The sequence below is a fragment of the Sabethes cyaneus genome, chromosome 1 (assembly GCF_943734655.1).
Source record: "Sabethes cyaneus chromosome 1, idSabCyanKW18_F2, whole genome shotgun sequence".
Taxonomy (NCBI): domain Eukaryota; kingdom Metazoa; phylum Arthropoda; class Insecta; order Diptera; family Culicidae; genus Sabethes; species Sabethes cyaneus.
The window spans coordinates 102,581,086-102,597,546 of record NC_071353.1 but is presented as its reverse complement, the minus strand read 5'-3'; positions in this window follow the sequence as shown (position 1 = coordinate 102,597,546).

Sequence of the window (16,461 nt, the reverse complement as noted above, 5' to 3'; positions counted from 1 at the left end):
TGAATGCAGGGGTGGTCAATTGGATTTCGTCGGTTATAATTAAATTGTTGAAAATTTGACTGCATATTTTGAAGTGGTGAAAAAAGGGATGTTATCCTTCCTTGTAATAAATGTGTTTGATGTTTACACTGAAAAAAAAACGAAACATTAAAACATATAGTTAAAAAAGCGGCCGTCTTCATTCTTCCAGAATGATGGGTGCGCCTGGTATATAGTCTAGTTTATGAAGTAACAAGCGTAAAATAACGAAGCTGTGCCGGATTTTCTAATAGTTTTACTCAACCTTCTTCATTCTTCAATTCTGGTATCTGGGAATCTACAGTAAGCATTAATCTTATGCAAACTTATTTTAAACTTATCTCAACGTTTTGATTTTATCTTCAATGGCAGAATTTTCTTTTGGGTATAAAAAAGTCACAAAACAGTAGAGTGGCTTAGCAAGTTGGGTGAAACCCTGATTTATCTGGATACAGAACGTAACATGGTTGGCTGACTTCAGGCAAGTCTAGATGGATGGAGATTTTTTTTTGTATTCAAAGCAAAACAGTACCCATCGTTTGGATAGATGAAAGGAGTATAAGTCCAATAATATTGTTATTACAGCAAACCGAACGACACAAAGAGATGGAAAATAGAATCAATTGATGAAAGGTCTGACCCAGCAACGTGACTAGACCAATATTATCGGATTCGCATACAAATGAACGTAAATAAAGCGGAGCTAATGAATACCAGGCTACAGTATTTTAAACGATTCATTGAAAAATGGACAAACATTTTGCGCGTGGTCAATCCGCAAAAATTGCCCATAAACATAAATTAACAAAAATAACTGGTTAAGTAACTTTGCCTGGTTTTAAGCATGGAAACTATGACAATTGGTTATTTTAATTTTTCCAAAATAGTGTTTTTGGCCTCATTTGATAGCCCGTCGTTTCCTGAATCCAACAGTTCTTTTTTTATTTCAATTAAGTCAATATTTGATTAAAAAACGAATAAAAATCAAAAATACGACTCGCTGTTTGACAGATATCAACCAAGCAGATTGATTGACATGATGTCAGAAATTCTCTCCCTCGCTTCTATCATTCTAATAGAGCTCTTCATTTCACTCGCTGTTTGACAGATATCAACCAAGCAGATTGATTGACATGATGTCAGAAATTCTCTCCCTCGCTTCTATCATTCTAATAGAGCTCTTCATTTTGACCGAGCTTTTGACAGCTCCCATATGAAACTTGTATCGTCCGATGACCATGGTGTATCTATTCACTGTGTTGTCTAAAGCAAGCTAAGAAGAAACGAGGTTTACTTATAAGCTATCGTCTAATTCCAATTTTTTTTAAATACAAAAAAAATGTTTTTTTATTACTTCCACTAGTCAAATTTGAAAAAGTCTTCACGTGATGATAACAGTAACTTACAAAAATTTGTATACCGCTAAAATACACAATTGAATAAACTATTAATTAGGTTAGAGCTAGATGATTCATTGTGGCGTTGCGCAATTGATTTTATTCGTTCTCTGTTAAATCTGGAATGTCGACTGCAGCATTTTCGCCCCAAATTTTAATCTGACATCTGTTTTAATTTACATAGAGTAAGGAGGAGCCGACGACGATCGTACATTCAGCCCCGTACATTTTTCTGTGCTCTAAACCAGCGGTTCCCAAATGGGGGTTCGCGAACCCCCAGGGGTACGCCAAAACTTTAGTTCGCTTCAGAATAGTATAGGGAAATCCGTCAGGGGGTACGCGAACCAAAAAAAGGTTGGGAACCGCTGCTCTAAACAATAGCTGGCTGTAAAATTTCAAGTTTGAAAGTGTATACAGCAGTCCCCCGAATAACGCGGTGGAGGTGGTGTACGCCCATGGCGATTTCTTAGTTGTCCATTAACCAATAAAATTGATTTTTGGTACATTGTTAGTATGTGGTACAACCTTGTCAACTAACAAAAATCAACTTTATTGGTTAATGGACCTCTGAGATATCGCGATGGGCATACAGCACCACCCATTACGTTATTCGGGGGATTCATGTAATAATTTTTCTTCTGGGGGGCAGATACTCAGATGGCCAAGATATTCGGATTTTTCATCAGACGGTTTTTAACCTAAAATCAGTTATCTAATTAATTAATATAGATGAAGCAAAACAGTCTTCAGCAAAAATATTCCTCTTTTATGTGCAAAATGCCTTCTAGAACATCATATTGAGCTATCTGTTGAAATAAACATGTTACAAGAAGAAATGTGATTTGAGGGGTCGTTTATAAACAAAGGTCTGTTGCTGAAAATGGGTAAAAGATAGAAGTTTGATACATTCAGAAAAAATACTTGAAATTGGTTTATCTTCAATATTTTGAAACCAAAAAGGTAAAAAAAATTATTAAAAAAGCTATTACATACTTAAATTGTTGTTAAGGTAACACCTGAATATTAGACGACCCCTTGAAAAGTTGTATCATTTATCATTCAAAAAGTTGCCGAAGACGGCTTAAGCATTGACCCAAATTCAAAAGTAATTTCCGATCGAGATTCGATCTCAGCTGCCTGAGCTGGGACTCATGCCGCGGTTTTATTGGGGCCGCTGCACAGTGGTACCATTTCGAAAAAGTGCGATTATTAGTATTTACGCAAAAAACGCGTAATTTTAGAAGGTTTTACTTTGGAGATAGTTTCAGCACAGCTTAAAAGTTCGAAGTTTGGATCAGAACGGTAGCCTGGAGCTGCTGGATCCTGTTTGGTTCAACGTAGGCTTACCCCAATGAGGTTTAAAAAGGTGTGGCAGATGAAGAAAGCGAAAAATCAGAAAACGACGTCAAACTACAAAAACAAACCGCGTCGGATAATGGGGTTTGTTTTTGGAGTTCGACTAATCACGCTTCATCGTGATTGGTCGATTTACGATTCCACCCACACCATGATGAAATTTCTTCATTGCACTAACACCACTTAACCAACATTGCCACACCTGTATATGTCACATTGGGCTTACCCTCTTCTTCTTCTTCTTCTTCAGCATAGAGCCGGGGTGGCTCGTACTGTTTCAAGCACTCGTCTCCATTCAACTCGGTCTTGGGCCACTCGTCGCCAATTTCCTAGTCGTCTCAGAAGTCGCAAATCGCTTTTGACCTGGTCGTGCCATCGTGCACGTTGGACCCCCCTGTTACTGGTGCCGGTGGGGTTGTTGAAGAGGACTATTTTCGTCGCACTGTCGTCCGGCATCCTTACGACGTGTCCGGCCCACCGTAGCCTGCTAACTTTCGCTAGATGTACGATGGGAGTCTCCCCAAGCAGTGCCTGTAGCTCGTGATTCATACGTCTCCGCCACTCTCCGCTTTCAGTTTGTACTCTGCCAAATATCGTCCGCAGCACTTTCCGCTCAAACACGGCAAGGGCGTTTGACCTCCGCAAGCAGCGTCACGGCTTCAAGTCCATATAGAACTACCGGTCTAATAATGGTTTTGTATATTGTTAGCTTCGTGCGGCGGCGTATGCTTCCTGATCATAGCGTCTTACGAAGGGCAAAGTAGGCCCGATTTCCCGCTTGGATGCGCCGCTGGATCTCCTTACTAGTGTTGTTGTCCGCGGTCACCAGCGATCCCAAATACACGAACTCCTCTACCACTTCTAGTTCGTCGCCGTCCACGGTTACCGTCCGTGGGAGGCGCGCGTTTGTTTCCTTTGAGCCTCTTCCTTTCATGTATTTGGTCTTCGACGCATTTATTTTTAGCCCAATTTTCCTAGACTCCGTTTTCAGTCTGGCGTAGATTGCCTCCGCCGTCGTAAAGTTCCTGGCAATGATATCGAAGTCATCTGCAAAGCCTAGAAGTTGGCTACTCTTTGTAAAAATCGTGCCTCTCGTTTCGATGCCCGCTCGTCGGATCACCCCCTCAAGGGCGATGTTGAACAGCATGCAGGATAGACCGTCACCTTGTCTCAACCCTCGTCGCGTCTCGAAGGGACTCGAGAGTGTCCCAGAGATACGTACGAAACACATCATTCGATCCAATGTAGCTCTGATCAGTCGCGTCAGTTTGTCCGGAAAACCGTATTCGTGCATTATTTACCATAGCTTATCTCGATCGACTGTATCGTATGCTGCTTTGAAAACAATAAAGATGTGATGCGTGGGCACGTTGTACTCCCGACATTTCTGCAAGATCTGTCGGATAGTAAAAATTTGGTCCGTAGTTGCGCGAGCCCCCATGAAACCCGCCTGATAATTCCCTACGAAACCTTGTGCTATCGGTGACAGCCGGCGCAACAGGATCTGGGAGAGTACCTTGTAGGCAGCGTTCACCAGCGTAATTCCACAATAGTTGCAGCAGTCTAGCCGATCATCTTTTTTGTAGATGGGACAAACCACTCCTTCCATCCATTCCTCCGGTAGCTTTTCCTCCCAAATCCCAAATCCTCGAAATAACCCAGTGTAGAGCCTTTGCTAGCGTTTCTCCGCCATGTTTATAAAGCTCCGCCGGTAGGCGGTCCTTCCCAGCGGCTTTATTGGTCTTCATCAGCCTGATTTCTCGTTTGACTTCTTGGAGATCAGGTGCTAGGACATCCCTATCTTCCATGGGCGCTCCTAGGTTAATTTCCGTTCCGCCTCCTTCTGCGACTTCGCCATTGAGGTGTTCATCGAAGAACTGCTTCCACCTGTCGACCACCTCGCGCTCGTTTGTAATTAGATTCCCTTCCTCGTCCCTACACATGTCAGGTTTCGGTGTGTAGCCCTTCCGAGTTTGGTTCACCTTCTCATAAAACTTGCGCGTGTCATTAGCTCGGAATAGTTGCTCTAATTCTTCACGATCTCTGTCCTCCTTTTGGCGCTTTTTTCTCCTAAGGATCGTGGTCAACTGGTTCCTAGCTCGTCGGTATTTGGCCAGGTTCTCTCTAGTGGCAATACTTAGATAATTTTTCCAAGCATTTTTTTTCTCCTCCACCGCTTGTTGGCATTCTCTGTCAAACCAATCATTTGTTTTTCTAGGTCTGCTGACCCTAGTTAGTTTTCCCTAGTTCTCAAATTGTATTCCTTTCAAGCACCAAAAAGTGTATTTAGTATAACTGACTTCAGTAAATATTAGTGACATTTTTCCATACATTGTCCTCATATCGCAAAATTGCGACAGTTTGGATTATCCCGTCGGTTTCCAATTGCCACTCTTCTCTACGTAGATCCGCTGGGTCAAGGTTGCGTTTCAGGATTTTGGCACGAAATCCATTTTTCACAAACAATACCGCAGGCTAAAGAATAGAATGATTAATAACCTCGCTCGTTTCGTGTATAATCGTTAGACTCTAAAGTCTTCTGGCTAATTCTCTAGATGACCGCACAAAGTTTTATAATATCTCTTGCTGGCAGTTCAGCTGAATGGTTTGATCCACACGGGGTAAAGCATCGGAATTTAAATGAAAAATTCTCCTGAAATATTTCTCATTGTAATTTATTCGTAAGTTACATTTCCTTCGCGCTCGTTCGCTTCCCTTCGTTAACACATACAGCAGAGGAATCTAAGGCGATACTCGACACCAGCAGTGCCACAAAGGATCATCACTCTTTGCAACATCCTTTGGCCTCTCATTCACTTTTCAGCATAGTGCCATTCGGGTCTTCTAAACAACCATTTTAGGTGAGTGATAACAATTCGACAAATTTATCTGATAAAACACCGTTCCTTTATGCCCGATCCTGCGGTGCCTACTGGAGAGCGGTTCCGTGAAGAGCTGTGGATTCGGCAGGACATTATGTGTGCTACGAGTGTGAAAAAAGGCTGCAGGGCAAGCGAGCGGCTGGAAAGCTATGCGGTACGAAATACATTTTCCGCATCGAAAATCCTCACTTATTCACGCTTGAACGAATGCCATATTGACAGTGCTGCCATGTCTAAGGTAACTGGAGGGTACTTTCCAACTAGTTTGGTGCTTTAAATTCTCAGTTAAAAATCTTTAATCAAAGTCGTTATCGAACACCTTAATTTTTTTTTAATTTTTTTAAAAGCACGACTGCCATTGCTACTAAATGGTTACTCAGTTATTGTGTTTGCAGGATGAATCAACTAAGATAAAATATAAGTAATGCCAGTAGTATTTATTACGAGAATCATAATCGTACCTTTACGATATGACTCTTACTGTTTTCAAGCAAAAGTTTTAGTAGTTGCTCTTCAATTGTGGAGTCTCGTAATTAGATAACTATCAATAGTTACCGCCAAACAGTACCTAAATTGCACCAAATAGACAAGACGAAAAACAGAACGACGTGACATTCATCAGTTAATGATTCATTCAATGATTTTGTCAAACTGCAAACACTGCATTTTCGACTCTTTCCCGGCAGCCATCAAACAGTTGAACTGTGCTGTGTGCAATTAATCCCTAGAATAAACAAAACATGCTATCATTACATTTCCTGGTTCTATTTGCCGCAGCGCGCAACTAGCCAGACAACCTGAACAAATTTGTAACGCTTTTTCTTCTATTTTTATCTCGAACAGGAAGGACACATTTTTTTCGCTTTAATATATGTATTGTCTGTCCGTGCCTTTTGCGATCCACTTCACAAGATAACAGATGGCGTTTAAACCTATCTCCCGGCGAGGAAGCCGTTTAGTATGGTTTACCCCCCGTCGCAGCGACATCAGGAGAAAGGTTTCACTACTTCTTGAAGCAGCAGTGGCAGGCTGAGCCAAGAGCAGACATACCATCGCATTATCACCCTCTCATTCGACTTTGCTGATCCACGCGATTTGAGCCAAACGGTAGAAAAACGTTGTCGTCGCGGTTCTCGTAGGGACACAGTCTTCGTCGCTAGGCGTAAGGATTCATTCATTATGAAAACTGTTTCACGCCTCGTTTCAATTCATATTCAACCATTAATAAAACACAATGGAACAACAAGTAGACGCGCACCACCAGCAGGCCGCAAAGTCGTGCTCCAATATTTCTGTATAGTATGACATCACTAACACAGCGTTACCGCACTTATGATGAATTGTGCCAGTGGGCGGTAGCTTGAGACTCCTGTTGACTGTCAATTGCTTTCGTTACCTACCAGTCTCGTTGAAACCTACGGAAGCCAGATAGATAATCTTTTTATTTTAAAATGTTTTAATTTTTGTGTCTTTTGCTTCGTTAGTTATTAGGTAGGTTAGCTAATCCCAATAGGTTGGGTAGTATAGGAAAACATTTGGGTTGAAAACAAAATAAAAATATACTATCACGAATACGGCGATATAAATAGTGAACTAGCATTATTTTATGAAATTTAGCATACGGGCGTAGCTTATGAACATATAATCGAACGTCAATTTTAATCTCAAATATAAAATGGAATAGCAAAGGTTCCATTCATCAATAGGTGGATTAAATCGGGTTTTATTTGCAGTGCAGTTTTTTGTCAACAATCTGGTAAACATTTCATTAATACAGTATGTGGGTGGCATCCTGGTATTTATACCACTTTAGAGGATTTCCCTGAAATGAGTAATGTGTGTTGTTTACACATTATTTGGGTAGTTACCGATAGTGTGTACCTGGAACAGAGCAAATGACAGCAGTTTGGCTCACGAGCTTCCCGCGAAAATGAAGCACGAGTCAGTCGCGCAGAATAGCAAATCATGTAATACTACATTGGCGATCTACTGCCAAATAGAACCTTCGGTGTTGTTGAGGTAACAAATTTGAATTTGCATTTGGATTGAATTGCACAAGTGGTTTGCATTTGAATAATTCTCGCTGAAACGGGGTACTGACACGAGGTCTTCAAATATTGGAAGTTTTGCGCTTAATTGTTTGAAAATGGATAAAAAATAAGAATTATACTTTTGATACCTCGAAATAGTGGACCCTTCGCCAAGGGCCTAACAGGTTCAAAAAAAATATTCAACTTTTTTTGAACCTGTTAGGCCCTTGCATTGCCTAGCATAGCTTGAGATCTGTATTATGTGACATTTCATAAATTTACCATTAAACAACTTACAAATGGCCCGGTTCTGTAAAGAAGAAGAATAGGGCTTTCAAATGGAGTAAAAAAATTTTTGGCGGCCGTCTTGGATTTTGTCGCCATATTGGATTTTATCAAAAATCGCCGTTTTCACCATGAGACCCCAACCGGTTTTCATTTTAAGACCACCATTGGAAAGCTGAGAAAAAATGATACAAGAAACATTCATAAAATTAGGTATGCAATGGCATTAACTTTTGGAAAGCTGAGAAAAAATGATACAAGAAACATTCATAAAATTAGGTATGCAATGGCATTAACTTTTTTTGAAACTGTTAGGCCCCTTGGCGAACGAGGGATGCACAACGGAGACAAAAGTCCCCTCGGTTCCTACGATATCATCGCGCTCACGAATACTTGGCTCGACGACCGTATCGATTGCAGTCTTCCTACTTGTTCGGAGCTGCGTACGATACTGGGTAGGTTCGTCGTTTTGAAAGCACACGTAATCAACGATGCTGCATGGAGCTCTCTCGCGCTAGTCTGGTTATCTGTTCAGCCGACTGATCGCAAATTATTTAGTTGCGTTATTTATCTGCCACCGTGATCGAACTCGTGACAATCATCTGATCGACACATATATTCTCCATTGACGATCATCGCTAGGACTAAACCGTGCGACGAGATTATTATCATCGGCGATTCCTCGCGTTATGGTTTTTTGAACACTGATACAGATCACTCTATCTTCCTCGCTTGTACACTGGCTCTTTTTGACGGAAATCGGCAGCAAATTAACTATAACGTGGATGCCATCTTGTTTGTCACTAAGACAGCCCAGGTGGTAATCCAGCGCAAGAGGACGGGTCACACCTGACCCGTGCGTTCCAATCACCACAGGGGTTCCGCAAGGTTCCATACTGGGGCCGGTATTGTGGAACGTCATGTACGACGAGGTGTTGAAGCTTAAGTTCCCGGTAGGGGTTGTGTTGTCGACTTTGCGGAGGACATCACCCTAGAAGTATGCGGTGAATCTATCATAGAGGTTGAGTTGACAGTTGCTCACTCTATAAGCATTGTTGAAGATTGGATGCGCTCCAGGAAACTGGAGCTTGCACATCATAAAACGGAGGTTATCGTGGTGAACAACCGCAAGTCGGTGCAGCAAGTAAAGATCAGCGTCGGGGGCTGCACTATTTCGTCAACGCGATCCTTAAAACTCTTGGGAGTCATGGTCGACGACAAGCTCAAGTTCGAGCGCCACGTCGAGTATGTCTGCAAGATGACTTCCATAGCCTTTTCGGCATTGTCTCGTATGATGTCTAATAGCTCTGCGGTATATGGCAGCAAGCGAAGGCTATTAGCCAATGTGGCCCAGTTCGTACTTAGGTATAGCGTTCCGGTGTGGTCATCGGCGTTAGAAATCAAAAGCTACCTAAGTAAGCTGGAAAGACTTAGTGCTTGAGAGTGGCGAGCGCGTATCGCACAGTTTCACAAGACGCAATGTGCGCCTTAGCGGGTATGATGCGTATTGGCATCATCATCAGCGAGGACGAGGAGTGCTTCTACTAACGTGGAACTAGAGGCATTCGGAGTATTACAAGATCAGCCTCGATGGTCATATGGCAGTGGGCATAGTCTAATTCCTCAAAAGACCAGTAGACACATCGACTTATCCCGGAAGTATCCGGGTTGGCCGAAAGGCGCTACGGCTAAGTCAACTTCCACCTGATACAGATTCTGTCATGTAGTGGAAACTGCAGAACATGCTTTCTTCATATGCCTCCGTTTCGTGGGCGCGAGAAGCAACATGATGGCAGTGAGCGGACAGGACACTACTCCGGGTAATTTAGTCCAAAGGATGTGTTCTAGCTCGGACGTCTGGGGAGCGGTCAATGCGGTTGCTACCCAGATTTTACTTGAGCTAGGAAACCGCTGGAGACCCAAGTAACAATGGTAGCTGAATTGCAAGTGCAATGGCTGTTTACGGGTTGGTTTAAGGTAATCAAAGCTGCATATAGTAAGCACTTAAATGGTGTTTAAATAAGCGATGTTGAAGCTACTTTAAGTTTTTCAAACCAGTTCTCTCCTAAAAGCTAATAAACAAGCCTAATAGCGGATTTTTCTACTAAAAAATCTGCTTCTAAACAGCCATGAACATCAAACCGTTTTACGGCTGCTTAAAGGTGTTAAAGTGTAGAGTGGAAGCTTTCATTAGGCTCACAGCTTTCAAACTACTTTAAGGCTGCTTAATGGTGTTAAAGTGGCTTTACAAACTTCTACCAAGTTTTCTTTCGGCTCACAGCACACATACTGTTAGAGCATAGAATTTCGCAATTCGGCTGACAGCAAAAGTTTGTCAGTTATCGACATTATCGACTGCTTCACGCTAGGCGGACTAGACTTCAGGTGTAAAAATATTTTCACTATCTGTTCTGCAGATGCAAATGGGGCGGATCATACGGTGAGTGCTTAGGGATCAAAAGATGGCGGGTTCAATTCCCGGAAAAAAGACATGCATTTTTAATTAGCTAGCTTAATTATACGAATTAAAGTTATTCGAAATTAAAAATATCGCGTTCAAAACATGTTTACAGCCAAAATAAAAAAGGCCGCGCTCCATTTTTTAAATTCAAAAATAGATTTTTTTTGGCTGCATAAAGGTTGATAAAGTGTTGATTAAGCGACTTGAAAAGTAGATTGCAAAACTATCTCTCTTTCTAAAAATAGAATTGACAGCATTGCGCAAATTGGCTATTTGAAAGCACAAAAAAGTTTCTATTAAGCTTCATTGCAGCTTCGAAAACAGCTATTAATTAGCCTGAAGCTTGATAAAATAGAGCTGTGCGAGTTCATGCTTCATCCTCCGCATCCATACTCCGTTCTCCTGTACGCCGCCGAAGATCATTCTTAGTACTCGTCGTTCGAAAACTCCGAGTACTCGCAGGTCCTCCTCGAGCATTGTCCATGTTTTGTGCCCGTAGAGAACAACCGGTCTAATAAGCGTCTTGTACAGGGTACACTTTGTACGGGGACTTAGTCTGCTCGACCGCAATTGTCTATAGTAAGCACGATTTCCGCTGATAATACGCCTCCGAATCTCACGGCTGGTATCATTGTCCGCCATTACCAGTGAGCCAAGGTAGACAAATTCATCGACTACCTCAAACTCATCGCCGTCGATCAATATACTACTGCCCAAGCGGTGTCGTTCGGCCTCGGTTCCGTTGGCCAGCATGTACTTTGTTTTAGACGTATTTATCTTTAACCCAATCTTTTCTGCTTCGCGCTTTAGTCTGGTGTACTGTTCAGCCTCCGCCACAGGTGTCCTGCCGATAATATCCGATAATAATGTTGAACAGCAGACATGAAAGACCATCACCTTGACGAAGCCCTCTGTGTGATTCGAATGAACTTGACAATCCACCCGAAATCCGAACTCAGCACTGTGTACCATTCATCGTAGCTTTAATCAGTTTGATGCGCTTCATGGGGAAGCTGTTCTCGTCCATGATTTTCCATAGCTCTTTTCGGTCGATAGGGCTTTGAGGTCAATGAATAAATGAAGCGTGGGAACTCTGTATTCACTGCCCTTTTGGAGGATTTGCCACAGTATAAATATTTGATCCGTTGTAGCCCAACCTTCGACGAAGCCGGCTTGATAAGTTCCCACAAATCTATTCGCAATTGGTGATAGACGGCGGAAAATGATTTGGGACAGCACTTTATAGACGGCTTTGAGAACGGTGATCGCTCGATAGTTCTCACAGTCCAACTTGTCGCCTTTTTTATAAGTCGGGCAGATAACCCCATCTTTCCTCTCCTCCGGTAGCTGTTGCGCATCCCAGATTCTAACGATTAGTCTATATACCGACCAGCTTTCTATACAAATCGCAGTCTATACAAACGGCCAGCTTTTCTGGTCCCATTTTAATAAGCTCCGCTCCGATGCCATCTTTTCCAGCTGACTTGTTGTTCTTTAGCTGCATGATGGCCTCCTTAACTTTGCCTAACGCTGGGGCTGGCACCTCTTCCCCGTTTGTTGCACCATCGAAATCGCTTTCTCCGCCGCCATGGTTCTCCGCCTGGGCGCCATTCAGGTGTTCGTTGAAGTACTGCTTCCACTTATCGGTCACCTCACGATCGTCCTTCAGAATACTGCCAGTCTAATCCCGACACATTTCGGCTCGCGGCACAAAGCCTTTGCGGGATCCGTTCAGTTTCTGGTAGAACTTTCGTGTTTCCTGAGAACGATGCAGCCGCTCCAACTCTGCATATTCCTGCTCTTCTAGGTAGCGCTTTTTCTCCCGACAGATTTGGTTTCCCAGGATCTTCTTCTGTTTGTGTCTTTCCACGTTCTGACGTGTGGCACTGCGCATCTTGGTCGCCCGCGCAGCGTTCTCCTCATCCATCTCCCTCCTACATTCATCGTCAAACCTATCGTTCCGCTGATTCCGGGCCAAATGCCCGATGGAGCTCTCCGCTACACTGCTGATGGCTGTTTTGATAGTGTTGCAACAGTCCTCGAGAGGGGCTTCGTCCGGTTGGTTCTCTTCCGGCAGCGCAGCTTCGAGTGAATGCGCGTAGTTTGCGGCGACGTGCGTTAAGCACAATAGCCCCACCCTGAGGTAATACCGACAAGGTGGTGCCAAGGAGGATTGAGGCTGGAAACTCGAGTAGGGTTTTAATGGGTTGGGAGAACCAACTCCCCAGATAACACAAGATCGTAATAAAAAGTTCACTTTAAATTGTTTTCATGTCAATTTTACATTGGAATTGTATAATGATTAGAGTATGTCAAAACAAAGTGAACAATAAGTTGTATTGCAGTCGTGCGTGTCCTCATATACAACTCATGACTGTGAATTATAAAGCAGTATAGATGACTGCAATATTTAGTTATATCTGAATCATATATTTATGAGTATTAAGTTGCGTGTTATAAAAACCGCTGTATAAAATGCAAAATAGAATTTAAAATAATCGTCAAAATTTTCGAACGTATATTGCCTCCACTTTGGTATATATATGCTTTTATCTGACGTCAAATATAACTTTTTCGTTCAGATATGATGTCGTATTTCTCAGTTGCAATCGAGATATACAAACCAAATGGTTTACTGGGTACACACTACCTGAGTTGTCTTCTCAGGTGTCTGATAGCAGATTTCCTTTCTCTTTAAAAAAATCCCATCATACAACGTTGATTAAGCAGATGCTCTAAAAGCAAATGACATGACTGTTAACAAGTTCACGTCAATTATTAATGCATTGATTGACCATCTCGTTCCTAAAATGCAAAGGCGTTCCCGCAACTATCTTTCTTAGCAGTCAACGGAACTACGACGCTGCCTTCAGGAAATTTTCTGAGAATGATACATTGCCGCTGCGTAAGTAACACTCTAACACTTAAACGACATTTTTACTTGAACTATATGGGACAAATGCAGGTTCAAGTCCGATCCCAAACGGTTCTGGAATTTCGTTAATGATCCAGCACCCAGCGTCGTCTCGTACGATACGCTCTTCGAATGCTTCCTTGGTGACAGCCAATGAGGAATACTCGATACGAGGATCGTTGCCAACACATCCGAATAGATACTCTTGAACTTCATCGAGAAACAGCATGCACCATGGTTGTTTCGGATATTCTGACATCCAGCATCGACTGTCCTACCATTCTTCGTCAGATCAACCTTAATGCACCAACGAGATCACTGCGGAAGCTATTCCTACTAAACTTTCCTCTTCGTCGGACCGTTCGTTCAACCGAGTTTCGTCAGTATTCGATTTCAATTTATCACAGCGGGTGGTACATTCAAGATTTGTTCTATATGTTTGATACAAAGTAGAGATGGTCGGGTATGAAAATTTGAATACCCGAACCCGACCCGTACCCGATCAAGAAAAAAATTAAAAACCCGTACCCGACCCGAACCCGCAAGTTTATTATTTTTGATACCCGAACCCGACCGCAACCCGACGGGTACGGGACGGGCCCGGGTACCCGACCATCTTTAGTGTCAAATGTGGTCAATAGAGATACCCGACCCGACCCGTAATCGGTTTCAAAAACAAAAATTAAGAACCCGTACCCGACCCGAACTCGCAAATTATTTTTTTTCAATACCCGAACCCGGCGGGTACGGGTACGGGTGCGGGTTTCGGGCAAATTTTCCGCTACCCGACCATCTCTAATACCAAGGCGTAGTGTGACCTTGTGGCGCCCTTTGCAAAAATCCATTTTGGCGCCCCTTGCTTCCAAAATCAGTGTTTCCTCCAGGTTTATCATTTTTTCGTATTCGCCCTTTATCCAATACTTCGCTGCACTTAATGTATGTATTGAAAAAAAAATCAGATTTCGGATGGCAATGAAAAAAATACTAAAAATAATGTAATGAGACGAATTATCCATAAATTCTATGTTTATTAGGCCTTCTATGGAAATGCTTTGACGCCCTGCCAGGTGGCTTTACGGTGGTTCACTGGAACCTTCTTGATGACCAATCAAAAGACAGACGTCGATCTATTATTCAACTCTTTCGTGGCCTTAGTGGTCAGCTCCTTCTCGATTTTGGACACAAAATTATTAGAGTAAATGCTCCGTTTGAGCTTCGCCTAAAAAACGGGGTAACTTGCAACAGCGGGGTAACATGAAACAACGCAATATCGATCGAATTTATTGTATTTTTGATCTGTTACTTCAATTTTTAATCTCTATCAGTCACTGAATCTTGTTAACAACAGGTCAAAGAAGCCTTAGAAATTAATATGTAGATTTTCTGCTGTTTTGGTGATTTAAAAAAAATCTTGCAACATGGAGTCAAATTTATTGCCATTTTTTCGTCTGTAAAACGTTTGCTACGCCCACAAGCACAAGTTGGTGGTTGTTGGTAAAAAATTTATCTTCAGCCGGTTCATCTCCACTAGTGATCTCTTGTCATGGTGGACCAAGGTCAGGGCCAGAGCCGGCCAAAAGACTTGCGCGTTCTTTGCGCGATACTTTGATGAAGGCGGCAATATCCGGTAGATACTTCGTACTGTATCTCCGTATCTCCTTGTTCACCGTTAACTCCGAAAAACCAACAGCGGCTTGCACATTCTCTTCTCGCTGATCGTCAGCCACAGAAGGATCTTCTTTGGAAAGATTTTTTGACGTCATTACTTATCTTCTTGGTTGGGGGAAGTAAAGTACTCGGTCCTCTGCCAGTCGTTGCCGCCCAACGTCAAGTACTTTTCGTCACCCATTATGACGCGACATCGTGCTTCGTCGGAAAGATGCTTTCACCAGCACCTTCAACCGTTGTCTGGTCGATTGCATGCTACTTAGACACAACCAACATTGACTGACGCTTCCACATAAAAATTACCAATTTGGCCCAGTACTTCACCGTTGCTCCGACCCAACGCGCTTAACTATGAGTCCACCTTGTTCTCGATCTTCAGCTTCTGATGCATGTTACGGTTATGCAGCACTGTTGGGTGCCCGGAAGCAGGTTTCCGTTCAATGTTTTCGCCTTTCTCGCGGGGAATGATGTTGTAATTGCCAGATTGGATTTATTCAGCGGACGCGAAGTGCTCCACCATGTCCAACTTTTTCATTACGGGGTGGAGCTCAATGGCTATTGCATGCAAATCAACTGGTAACGAGGCATGAAAATTCGCTCAGCCCAGCTTTTAATACATATGTTATTGCTAATGGTTTACTGAAACGCAGGCCCTTTTTGCACCCTCAAGAGCTCGCGCCCTTGGCGGGGGCCAGTCTGGCCAACTGCACGCTACGGAGCTCCATATGATATTTTGACATTTTTTGTTTTGAATATTTAGCGAAGGTGTCTTCCCCACTAGCTGGAAAACAGCTACGATAATAGACTAATCTCAAGTTTTTAGTCTTGACCTTGAAATGCGGTCATACATATATATTAATATTTTTTGAAACGAAGGTTCTACAATTGATGAAGGGACGGTAGGGGAAAGAAATGAAATTTTTTTTTAACTAGTAACTAGTCTCCGCACTTCCTGGCTCTAGAGCTAGATTGGTTGAAAAGTAGTAAGAAGCGTAGAGGGAAAAAGGGGTGAAAACACACCGACACTTTAAGCATGGATAATAAAAGCAGTTCGCTCACTCTATAGCGGTGCTGCAATAAAAACGAAGTGCGGAACAACACCTGGATAAGATCACAATAGATCAAAATGCTGGTCGTAGTGATAATATCCACACAAAAAAAGCCTGCTATGTTCAATGGTATTCGAGCTCATGTCAGTGGTTATAATATGCTGAAGCTAGTTAAAGGTGTTCATGAAACGGGAAGTGGGTTCGTGCTGTGAGTAGTCCCTAGAACGAAACGGTGCATTCTACGTCGTCGAACTGTAACTGGGCTATTGTTGAAAATCAATCTCATGGTCAATGGTTGGCTAACTGTTCGTCCTGAGAGTATGTTCGTGAAGAACACGTTATCTGCTGGCTTATGCCTTGAGTGTACGTGTCCACCAAAGAACGGAGGTCATGGTAAGATG